Source organism: Narcine bancroftii, chromosome 1 (genome assembly GCF_036971445.1).
Source record: "Narcine bancroftii isolate sNarBan1 chromosome 1, sNarBan1.hap1, whole genome shotgun sequence".
In the NCBI taxonomy this organism is placed as follows: Eukaryota; Metazoa; Chordata; class Chondrichthyes; order Torpediniformes; family Narcinidae; genus Narcine; species Narcine bancroftii.
This window is the reverse complement of record NC_091469.1, coordinates 482085135-482097899: the sequence shown is the minus strand read 5'-3', so window position 1 is coordinate 482097899 and position 12765 is coordinate 482085135. Positions and strand designations below refer to the sequence as shown.

The window sequence follows — 12765 nt, the reverse complement described above, 5'->3', positions numbered from 1 at the left end:
AACGATCAACACCCTTAATTTGGATGAACAGTCTCAATTAGATGAAATAGTTGAGCAAACTCTAGGGCCAAATAGCCTTCTTGTGCTCTTATTTTCTCTGTTTCTGTCACCATTTGCAAACTGTTTCAAATCCCTCACCATGGCCTCAACCCTCTGCTATAATTATCTGCAGTCTACTAACCTTCTGAGATGGAAGTTCTCCAATTCAAATTTCAAAATTTAATATTTACATTTTAATTACATGCAAATTGTTTAATTACAAACTTAAAACAGTAGAGCACAGGGGCAAATAAAGGAAAAAGTGTCTTTGTCCCAAGCATTTCATAAGATTCCAGAGGTACTGCAACAAATCAAACAATATTTGAACAAGAAAATTACATTCAAAGTTCAGATTTATTAACAGAGTATATACATGGTATCCTATACAACATCCTATGTTTTCCTCTTTCAAAGTCCTAAGCTCTGGAACTCCAGCACTCTCATTCTCTTTACTTCTCTTTCATCCTGGAAGACATCCTATATATCCTGAACAGACCTCAATTTAGTAAAAAATGATGCCCTTGCACTGTTTTAATTGAACTTTTTTTCTGCAGTATGGTACATTGCACTTTTGTTTTCATTTGCACCATCCATTGTATTTAAGTATGGGTTGACTTGCCCAGATAGCCTTCAAAACAAAGTTTTTCTCTGCATCTTAGTATAAACAACAATGATCAATTCAATAAACAATATAATACATTCAATGTCTCTTTGACTAGAGTATTATCCCCAATGTAGCTTAGCTTCATTATTTTGCTATGTAGACATAAAAGATTCCATGGCACTATTGAAGAAGAGGCAGAGATGTAGAGAAGTGCCCTTGTCAAAATGAATTCATGGATCCACACCATTTAAACATGGAATTTCATTCTTACTTAATAGATTTAACCATGACATACAATCACATCAACATCTTTCCTTTGATATCAATGAACTAAATTTTCGAGGCAGAGTCCAGTGTGCACAGCACTGTCAACTGGCAGTAAAGAATTCTGAGCTGGCCACAGTAGTGTGAAACAAGGCAATTAAATAATCAATACACCTTAATTACTAGGTCATTAATCCCCATTATTTTACTGTATTTCACCTGTCATATTTTTTCTCCTGAAAGTCTGTCTAGAATCTCAAACAACATTCAAGCTTCTTGACATTTCTTTTGACAAAGTGGTAATAATTGAGCTTTCTGATATTGTGACTATATCACTCACATATCGTGTGCATACTTTAAGTAACCAGTGAGCCCCAATACTAGAAATTAAATAAATATTATAGTGTTTATTACTGTGGTAAATTGAATGATGTCTTCTCATCTCAGAATGAATTCAAATTGGAGATTATTAATGTAATTTTGGCAAGATCCAACCTATTATTAAGATGGAATTAATATTAAATGTCCATTGATGCAATATTTAGAGGTACCACTATTAATAATAGATCATTAATCAGCATTAAAAATATATTAATATTATTAAAATGATTCTTAATGTGATTTTAAGGACTTAATCTGTTTCAATGCTTATATTTGTTTGGATTTTTAAAAGGATTGCGACCTGTTCTGATCCTAGAGATTAATATGATCAAACTGATTGTCCATATGTTGCTTCTGTTGCAGTGTTTGTTATTAATGTAAAAGGATGCCTGTGTTGCATTAGAGGGTGGCATATGGAGGCAAGGAAGGACAGAGGGAGAAGGAATGGACAGAATATTTGGGAGAGACAGAATTGTGAGGAGCTAATTATATGGCCATCTGGTGAGTAAAGCAGGATTGGTGTTGTCAAAGGACAACGCTGACAGGACAGGAATGAAGGTTCAATATTAGATATATATGCAGAAGTCAAAGAGGAAAGGGCAGCAATATTTGTGACTGGCAAGAGTGTGGGACAGGAGATGGCAGAAAAAGATGAGGGGCAGATGGGGATGAGATGTCAAGGGCAAAAGGTGAACAGCAGCTGATGCTGATGAGGTTAATCAGATTGATTCCAGAGATGAAGGGGTTAGCCTATAAAAAGAGATGGAGCTGCTTGGAATTATATTTGCTGTAATTCAAAAGAATTGAGAAGGGAATCTTTTTTTTCTTTAAATTTTTTAATTTTCACACTATAAACCACATTGATCAAGATACACACATTTTTCTTTTCAAATATATAGTGTCGTTTTTTTCCCCCCCACCCACCCTCTTCCCATCCCACCCTCCCTACCTCCCCTCCCATTCATTTAAAGTACAGAATCTAAGATACATTAAACCCGTCAAACAATGTTGTCACTCAATAAAAAGAAACAAGAAGTTCCACTGAGTCAATTCTTTTCATTTCCTTCTCCTTCTGTCATTTTAGGTGGTAGATGTCCCCGGTAGGTTTTTTCTATTGTGTTTCATGTATGGCTCCCATATTTGTTCAAATATTGTAATATTATTTCTTAAATTATATGTTATTTTTTCTAGTGGAATACATTTATTCATTTCTATATACCATTCTTGTATTCTCAAGTTATCTTCTAATTTCCAGGCTGACATAATACATTTTTTTGCTACAGCTAGGGCTATCCTAACAAATCAAGTCCAAATTCTTTGTTTTTTATGTTACTTAGGAGGAAGATCTCTGGGTTTTTTGGTATATTGCTTTTTGTGATTTTATTTAATATCTGGTTTAGATCTTCCCAAAATTTTTTCACTTTCTCACATGTCCAAATTGCATGAATTGTTGTTCCCATTTCCTTTTTACAGCGAAAACATCTGTCAGATACTGTTGGGTCCCATTTATTTAACTTTTGAGGTGTAATATATAGCCTGTGTATCCAGTTATATTGTATCATACGTAACCTCGTGTTTATTGTATTTCTCATAGTTCCAGAGCATAACTTCTCCCATGCTTCCTTCTTTATCTTTATGTTTAGATTGTGTTCCCATTTTTGTTTAGTTTTACCATTTGTTTCCTCATTCTCCTTTTCTTGTAGTTTAATATACATATATGTGATAAATTTTTTGATTATCATTGTGTCTGTAATCACATATTCAAAATTACTTCCCTCTGGTAACCTCAGACTGCTTCCCAATTTGTCCTTCAAGTAGGATTTCAGTTGGTAGTATTCCAACACTGTATTTTGAGTTATATTATATTTATCCTTCATTTGTTCAAAGGATAGTAATTTATTTCCTGAAAAGCAATTTTCTATTCTTTTGATCCCTTTTTTCTCCCATTCTCTAAAGGAAAGGTTATCTATTGTAAAATGGATTAGCTGATTTTGCGTCAGTATTAGTTTTGGTAATTGGTAATTTGTTTTATTTCTTTCTACATGAATCTTCTTCCAAATATTGAGCAGATGATGTAATACTGGAGAATTCCGACATTGTACCAATTTTTCATCCCATTTATATAATATATGTTCGGGTATCTTCTCCCCTATTTTATCTAGTTCTAATCTAGTCCAATCTGGCCTTTCCCTTGTTTGATAAAAATCTGATAGGTATCTTAATTGTGCGGCTCTATAATAATTTTTAAAGTTTGGCAGTTGTAAGCCTTCTTGTTTATACCATTCTGTTAATTTATCTAGTGCTATCCTCGGTTTCCCTCCTTTCCATAAAAATTTCCTTATTATTTTCTTTAACTCCTTGAAGAATTTCTCCGTCAAGTGTATTGGCAATGCCTGAAATAGGTATTGTATCCTTGAGAAAATGTTCATTTTAATACAGTTTATCCTTCCTATTAGTGTTAGTGGTAAGTCTAATTCGTCCTTTAATTTTTTCATTAGTGGATAATAATTGAGTTTATATAAATGGCCGAGGTTTTTATTTATTTGTATACCTAGGTATCGTATTGTTTGCATTTGCCATCTGAATGGTGATTCTTTCTTAAATTTTGAGAAATCCGCATTATTCATTGGCATTGCTTCACTTTTATTTGCGTTAATCTTGTAACCAGACACTTCTCCATATTCCTTCAATTTCTTATGTAATTCTTTTATTGATATTTCTGGTTCTGTTAAGTATACTATAACGTCATCTGCAAATAAACTGATTTTATATTCCTTGTATTTTATTTTTATCCCTTTTATTTTATTTTCTGTTCTTATCAATTCTGCTAGTGGTTCTATAGCTAACGCGAACAATAAGGGTGATAGTGGAAATCCCTGCCTTGTTGATCTGCTTAAGTTAAATTGCTTTGATATATATCCATTTACTGTCACTTTCGCCAATGGCCCCTTATATAATGCTTTAATCCAATTAATATACTTCTCTGGTAAACTGAATTTTTGTAATACTTTGAATAAATAATTCCATTCTACTCTGTCAAAGGCCTTCTCTGCGTCTAAAGCAACTGCTACTGTTGGAGCTTTATTCCCTTCTACTGCATGAATTAAGTTAATAAATTTACAAATATTGTCTGTTGTGCATCTTTTTTTAATAAATCCAGTTTGGTCTAGATTTACTATTTTTGGTACATAGTCGGCTAACCTGTTTGCTAATAGTTTAGCTATTATCTTATAATCTGTGTTAAGTAAAGATATTGGTCTATATGACGCTGGTGTGAGTGGATCTTTCCCTGTCTTTGGTATTACTGTAATTATTGCTGTTTTGCATGAATCTGGTAAGCTTTGTGTTTTATCAATCTGGTTGATTACTTCCAGGAGGGGAGGAATTAATAAATCTTTAAATGTTTTATAGAATTCTATTGGGAATCCATCCTCTCCTGGTGTTTTATTATTTGGTAGTTTTTTTTATTATCTCTTGTATTTCTACTATTTCAAATGGTTCTGTTAATTTATTTTGTTCCTCTATTTGTAATTTTGGTAGTTCAATTTTAGTTAAAAATTCATCTATTTTGTCTTCTTTCCCTTTGTTTTGTTTGGTATAATTGTTCGTAGAATTCTCCGAAGTTTTCATTAATCTCCGTTGGATTATATGTGATTTGTTTGTCTTTTTTCCTTGATGCCAATACCATTCTCTTAGTTTGTTCTGTCTTAAGCAGCCATGCTAGAATTTTGTGTGTTTTTTCTCCTAGTTCATAATATTTCTGTTTTGTCTTCATTATGTTCTTCTCCACCTTATATGTTTGTAGTGTTTCATTTTTTTTTATCTGCCAATTCTCTTCTTTTAGTTGTGTCTTCCTTCATTGCTAATTCTTTTTCTATATTTGCTATTTCCCTTTCCAACTGCTCTGTTTCCTGATTGTAGTCCTTCTTCATCTTGGTTACATAACTTATTATTTGCCATCTGATGAACGCTTTCATTGCGTCCCATAGTATAAACTTATCTTTCACTGATTCCATATTTATTTCAAAGTACATTTTAATTTGTCTTTCAATGAATTCTCTAAAATCCTGCCTTTTACGTAGCATGGAGTTTAATCTCCATCTATACATCTATACATCCTCTAACTCTATTGTCAATATCAGGGGTGAGTGGTCCGATAATATTCTAGCTTTGTATTCTGTTTTTCTTACTCTGTCTTGCATACGAGCTGATAACAGGAATAGGTCTATTCTTGAGTATGTTTTATGTCTACCCGAATAATATGAATATTCCTTTTCCTCTGGGTGTTGTTTCCTCCATATATCCAAAAGTTGCATTTCTTGCATCGATTTAATTATAAATTTGGTTACTTTGTTCTTTCTGTTAATTTTTTTACAAGTTTTATCCATGTTTGAATCCAAATTAAGGTTGAAATCCCCTCCTATTAGTATGTTCCCTTGCGTGTCTGCTATCTTCAAAAAAAATCTTGCATAAATTTTTGATCTTCTTCGTTAGGTGAATATACGTTGAGTAAATTCCAAAACTCCGAATATATCTGACATTTTATCATTACATATCTCCCTGCTGGATCTATTATTTCCTCTTCTATTTTAATTGGTACATTTTTACTGATTAATATAGCTACTCCTCTAGCTTTTGAATTATATGACGCTGCTGTTACATGTCCTACCCAATCTCTCTTTAATTTCTTTTGCTCTATTTCAGTTAAATGTGTTTCTTGCACGAATGCTATATCAATTTTTTCTTTTTTCAGTAAATTTAGCAGTTTCTTCCTTTTGATTTGGTTATGTATTCTGTTAATAGTTAAAGTCATATAGTTCAACGTAGCCATTTCATACTTTGTTTATCTTTCCTTTCCGTTTCCTCATCATCACCTTTCCTTCTTATCCATTTCTGCTTTCTTGTTTTGAACACTTTATAAGACAACATTTCTAAAACATCAAACATTTCCCTTATTCTCCTATCTAAAATTTCTTTCACCCCACTATCCCCTCCCCTTCCTGAGTTGCCCTTTATCCCTTGTCGGGCAACCACATCTCCCCTCTCCATTTGGATTTGCGAATTCACTCGCAAGCGTCAACTGATTTCGCAGTGATCATATCTCCTCCCCACCCAGCCCCCCTCCCAGAAAAGATTTCAATTTTCATATACAACAAAGGTCACTCTCTTAATTCCCTCCTTACTTCCTCTCTTCCCATTCTTTCCCTTATTAATTCTTATCTATTCTCTAAATATTTTCCTTTAAATACGGATACACTCATGTACACACATATATACATACACACACACACACACACACACACACACACACATATAATATATATATATATATATATATATACCCATATACACACATACATATAGTTCGTGGTCATTTTTACTCTCGTTACATGCCTTCATCTCTCTGCCTGTTTTGTAGTTGTTCTGCAAATTTTCGTGCTTCCTCCGGATCCGAGAATAGTCTGTTTTGCTGCCCTGGAATAACGATTTTAAGTACCGCTGGGTAACTCAGCACAAATTTATATCCTTTCCTCCATAGGATCGCTTTTGCTGTATTAAACTCCTTTCTCTTCTTCAGGAGTTCAAAACTTATGTCTGGATAGAAAAAAATTTTTTGACCTTTGTATTCCAGTGGCTTTTTGTCTTCTCTTATTTTCTTCATTGCTTTCTCCAATATATTTTCTCTTGTTGTATATCTTAAAAATTTTACTAAAATGGATCTTGGGTTTTGTTGTGGCTGTGGTTTCGGGGCTAATGTTCTATGTGCCCTTTCTATTTCCATTTCTTCCTGTAATTCTGGTCTTCCTCGGACTCTGGGGATCCAATCTTTTATAAATTCTCTCATATTCTTGCCTTCTTCATCTTCCTTAAGGCCCACTCTCTTTATATTATTTCTTCTATTATAATTTTCCATTATATCTATCTTCTGAGCTAACAGCTCTTGTGTCTCTTTAACTTTTTTTATTAGATTCTTCTAATTTCTTTTTTAAGTCCTCTACTTCCATTTCTACGGCTGTTTCTCGTTCTTCCACCTTGTCCACTCTTTTTCCTATATCTGACATGACCATCTCTAATCTATTCATTTTTTCTTCTGTACTTTTAATTCTTCTTTTTATTTCACTAAATTCTTGTAATTGCCATTCTTTTACTGATTCCATATATTCTTTAAAAAATATATCCATTGTCTTGCCTTTCCCTTCTTCTTCCATTTCTCTATGTTCTTCTTCTTATTCTTCCTCTGGGTTGGTCATCTGTTGTACCCTTGTTTTCTTTTCACTCTCTTCTTTCTTGTTCTTGTTGTTTTCTATGTTCTCTTCCTGTTGTTGTGTTGTACCTGTCATTCTCAGCTGTGGAGATTGACTCCTCAGCTGGTCCCCCCTCCCATCAGTGTTTTTTTTTGTCATGCGTGGTTGCGCACTTTTACTTGGCTCCGCGAGCCATTTTTGTAGTCCCGAGCTCGGGACTTCAACTGACCTTAGGGAGCGGGCTTCTCTCTCCGCGGCGGGCCTCCTTGGACAGGTAAGGCCTTCACCTTCTCTTCCAACATTCTTTCTTCTCTTCTTCATGTTGCTTTCGACTTTTCTTTCTTCACTGCCATTTTCTTCACACCTTTACTTTCACTTTATTTTAATTTTTATGTTTGTGCCTTTGTGTTTTGTGTGTTTTTTTAAACTTTTCCGGAGAGGGCTGGAGTTCCCCGACTGGCCACTACTCCATCACGTGACTCCCCGAGAAGGGAATCTTAAAGAAAAATATAAAAATATGTAAGAGATAGATATGATAAAAGCTGAAAAGTTGTTTTCACTGGCATGTGAGACTAGACCTAGAGGACATGGCCTCAAGATTCAGGGAAATAGATTGAGGAAGGAGAAGAGGAGGAATTGTTTCTCTCAGAGAGTAGCGAAGCTGTGGAATTCTCTGCCCAAGGAAGCACTGTATACACTTGTGTAAAAGTCAATTTCATAGACCACCTTTTAATATTAAATTTATGGGGTTGACTATTACATGGATACTATTTTTAAGGGGCTGAAATTCACACTAGAATCTAAAGTACCATATCAGTAGCAGAAGCCCAAATGATCTCTAAATGAATAAAGAACAAACACAATGTATTAATGCAATAATAGAGTCTGCACATCAAAACACATCCTACCATGGTGGAGGTCGGGTCTGCAGTAAGTATCTCTGTCATAGGAGACGTCGGGAGTTCCGATGGGTGGATGGCCGGGGCTGAGGCGCAAGTACAAATTCAAGGTGTCAGGAGTTCTGATAGGCAGGTGGCTGGAGCTGAGGCGATAATCCATAGTGAAAGAGTAGGGTATACTTTAATATGAGATATAGGGAAAATTCCAGATACTGGCCAAAAATAGATGGGGGGGGGGGGGGTGTTGACTTTTACATGAGATCAACCCTTACACAAATAGAAACAGTAATAGGGGCTACCCTATTGAATATATTTAAGGCATAATCAGACAGAGTTTTGCAGAGTAGCATTTTGGGGGAAAAGACAGGTTGGTGGAGCTGAGACAATGGCTAGATCAGCAATAATGAAAGAGGATGAAGGCTAAGGTGGAGTGGAAGAGGAGAGGGAAGAAAAATGATGAGAGAAGGTATGGAAAAGATTGGGGTGGGGGTAGCTCATGAAATCTGGAAATGGCAAGAAGTGAGGAAAATCAGCAGGATTGGGTAGATAAGTGGTAGCATAGGGATAAATGGACCTAGTGGAGGTCCATTTAAGATGATTTCCAAGATGCATGCAAGATCTGGAAAAAGGGAGACAGGAGGAATCAATGGGTGGGAACACCGCGTAGGGGATTGGTGAGCTCTTGGAAGCAGTGAGACAAGCCCGGGAAGGCTCACAATTTAATAGTAAAGCATGAAAGGCGAGGCAGGAGAACCGGTGAGAGAAACAAGGAAGGCTGACAATATGAAGAATGGAAGGCGAGGCAGGAGAACCGGTGAGAGAAACAAGGAAGGCTGACAATATGAAGAATGGAAGGCGAGGCAGGAGAACCGGTGAGAGAAACAAGGAAGGCTGACAATATGAAGAATGGAAGGCGAGGCAGGAGAACCGGTGAGAGAAACAAGGAAGGCTGACAATATGAAGAATGGAAGGCGAGGCAGGAGAACCGGTGAGAGAAACAAGGAAGGCTGACAATATGAAGAATGGAAGGCGAGGCAGGAGAACCGGTGAGAGAAACAAGGAAGGCTGACAATATGAAGAATGGAAGGCGAGGCAGGAGAACCGGTGAGAGAAACAAGGAAGGCTGACAATATGAAGAATGGAAGGCGAGGCAGGAGAACCGGTGAGAGAAACAAGGAAGGCTGACAATATGAAGAATGGAAGGCGAGGCAGGAGAACCGGTGAGAGAAACAAGGAAGGCTGACAATATGAAGAATGGAAGGCGAGGCAGGAGAACCGGTGAGAGAAACAAGGAAGGCTGACAATATGAAGAATGGAAGGCGAGGCAGGAGAACCGGTGAGAGAAACAAGGAAGGCTGACAATATGAAGAATGGAAGGCGAGGCAGGAGAACCGGTGAGAGAAACAAGGAAGGCTGACAATATGAAGAATGGAAGGCGAGGCAGGAGAACCGGTGAGAGAAACAAGGAAGGCTGACAATATGAAGAATGGAAGGCGAGGCAGGAGAACCGGTGAGAGAAACAAGGAAGGCTGACAATATGAAGAATGGAAGGCGAGGCAGGAGAACCGGTGAGAGAAACAAGGAAGGCTGACAATATGAAGAATGGAAGGCGAGGCAGGAGAACCGGTGAGAGAAACAAGGAAGGCTGACAATATGAAGAATGGAAGGCGAGGCAGGAGAACCGGTGAGAGAAACAAGGAAGGCTGACAATATGAAGAATGGAAGGCGAGGCAGGAGAACCGGTGAGAGAAACAAGGAAGGCTGACAATATGAAGAATGGAAGGCGAGGCAGGAGAACCGGTGAGAGAAACAAGGAAGGCTGACAATATGAAGAATGGAAGGCGAGGCAGGAGAACCGGTGAGAGAAACAAGGAAGGCTGACAATATGAAGAATGGAAGGCGAGGCAGGAGAACCGGTGAGAGAAACAAGGAAGGCTGACAATATGAAGAATGGAAGGCGAGGCAGGAGAACCGGTGAGAGAAACAAGGAAGGCTGACAATATGAAGAGGGGAAGGTGAGGTAAAGGTAGCAAAGGCTGGTGAGGGAAGAGCGTGAGGAGGTTGAGGGGTGAAGCAGGCTTGAGGGATGGAGGAGTGGGGCAGGACAGTCACTCGAAGGCCTGAGGAGGATTGAGAACTGGACGGTTTGAGATGGAAGGTCCACAGATGGGACAGGCGGAGCGGCCTCGGGGTTGTGGACGGAGCAGGGTGTGGTGGGCGAAAGGGCATTTGGATGGGTCAAGGCGTCGAGCGCCGGCGGCAGGGGGTGGGGTGGGGGGCGCGCCCGGGCCTCCTCGCGCGCGCGCCAAGCCTCCTCGCGCGCGCGCCAAGCCTCCTCGACGGCAAAATGGCGGAGTTCCCGGCAGGCTGAGCGGCGCCCGTCCGCGTTTTGGCGGCATTTCTGTCAGAGATCCGCTGGGAACGGATTCAGCGCTCTGACTTTTTCTTGGAGGGGGGGGGGGGAGTGTAAACGCTTTCTGTGTCCGCCCTCCCCCCCCCCCCCAACACCGCGTCCGCAGGGGAGGGGGTTGTGGGAGGAAGGTGAATGATATCGACGGTGGTGGAGAAATTAGTTGAAGGCGACCCGCTCGACGGCGAAAGGGAACAGTAATTGAAGGAGCAGAAGGGGAGAAAGGTTGAACAAAAAGTGAGTGAAGTGACCATGAAAAGACGCTGACAGCGAATTTATTATTTTAAATATATATATATATTCTTTGTTAAGGTTTTACACGAGCCGTTGAGGCATTGCATTGGATCCTCCCGTGCTGCTGGAGAGGGTAAATTAGAACAGGAGTCGGGGGGAGGGTGAGGGCCAGGGTACTGTCATTTAGAATGGGGGGGGGGTGAGGGCCAGGGTACTGTCATTTAGAATGGGGGGGGTGAGGGCCAGGGTACCGTCATTTAGAATGGGGGGGGGTGAGGACCAGGGTACTGTCATTTAGAATGGGGGGGTGAGGGCCAGGGTACTGTCATTTAGAACAGTGATGGGGGTGGGGGGGGGTGAGGGCCAGGGTACCATCATTTAGAATGGGGGGGGGGTGAGGGCCAGGGTACCGTCATTTAGAATGGGGGGGGGTGAGGGCCAGGGTACTGTCATTTAGAATGGGGGGGGGCCAGGGTACCGTCATTTAGAATGGGGGGGTGAGGGCCAGGGTACCGTCATTTAGAATGGGGGGGTGAGGGCCAGGGTACCGTCATTTAGAATGGGGGGGGCCAGGGTACCGTCATTTAGAATGGGGGGGGTGAGGGCCAGGGTACCGTCATTTAGAATTGGGGGGGGGTGACGGCCAGGGTACTGTCATTTAGAACAGTGATGGGGGTGGGGGGGGGTGAGGGCCAGGGTACCATCATTTAGAATGGGGGGGTGAGGGCCAGGGAACCGTCGTTTAGAACATTGGTGGGGGTGGGTGAGGGCCAGGGTACCGTCATTTAGAAAGGGGGGGGTTGAGGGCCAGGGTACCGTCATTTAGAAAGGGGGGTGAGGGCCAGGGTACTGTCATTTAAAACATTGGTGGGGGTGGGAGGTGCTGATGGCCAGGGTACCGTCATTTAGAATGGGGGGGTGTGAGGGCCAGGGTACCGTCATTTAGAATGGGGGGTGGATGAGGGCCAGGGCACTGTCATTTAGAACAGTGGTGGGGGTGGGGGGGGGTGAGGGCCAGGGTACCATCATTTAGAATGGGGGGGTGAGGGCCAGGGTACTGTCATTTAGAACAGTGATGGGGGTGGGGGGGGAGTGAGGGCCAGGGTACCATCATTTAGAATGGGGGGGGGTGAGGGCCAGGGTACCGTCATTTAGAATGGGGGGGGGTGAGGGCCAGGGTACCGTCATTTAGAATGGGGGGGGGTGAGGGCCAGGGTACTGTCATTTAGAATGGGGGGGGGGGCCAGGGTACCGTCATTTAGAATGGGGGGGTGAGGGCCAGGGTACCGTCATTTAGAATGGGGGGGTGAGGGCCAGGGTACCGTCATTTAGAATGGGGGGGGGCCAGGGTACCGTCATTTAGAATGGGGGGGGTGAGGGCCAGGGTACCGTCATTTAGAATGGGGGGGTGAGGGCCAGGGTACTGTCATTTAGAACAATGATGGGGGTGGGGGGGGGTGAGGGCCAGGGTACCATCATTTAGAATGGGGGGGTGAGGGCCAGGGAACCGTCGTTTAGAACATTGGTGGGGGTGGGTGAGGGCCAGGGTACCGTCATTTAGAAAGGGGGGGGTGAGGGCCAGGGTACCGTCATTTAGAAAGGGGGGTGAGGGCCAGGGTACTGTCATTTAGAACATTGGTGGGGGTGGGAGGTGCTGATGGCCAGGGTAACGTCATTTAGAATGGGGGG

The 12765-nt window shown here is 40.9% G+C and overlaps 1 protein-coding gene across 7 annotated transcripts in view; it reads left to right on the top strand.

The window, feature by feature from the left end:
• Positions 1-10773: 10773 nt before the first annotated feature.
• gjc2 (gap junction protein gamma 2) overlaps positions 10774-12765 on the top strand; it is a 222860-nt gene continuing 220868 nt past the window's right edge. For all 7 annotated transcript variants that reach the window (XR_011350268.1, XR_011350267.1, XR_011350264.1 and 4 more), the window contains exon 1: positions 10774-11079. The gene's annotated coding sequence lies outside the window, so the exon portion shown is untranslated. The remainder of the gene's footprint in view (positions 11080-12765) is intronic.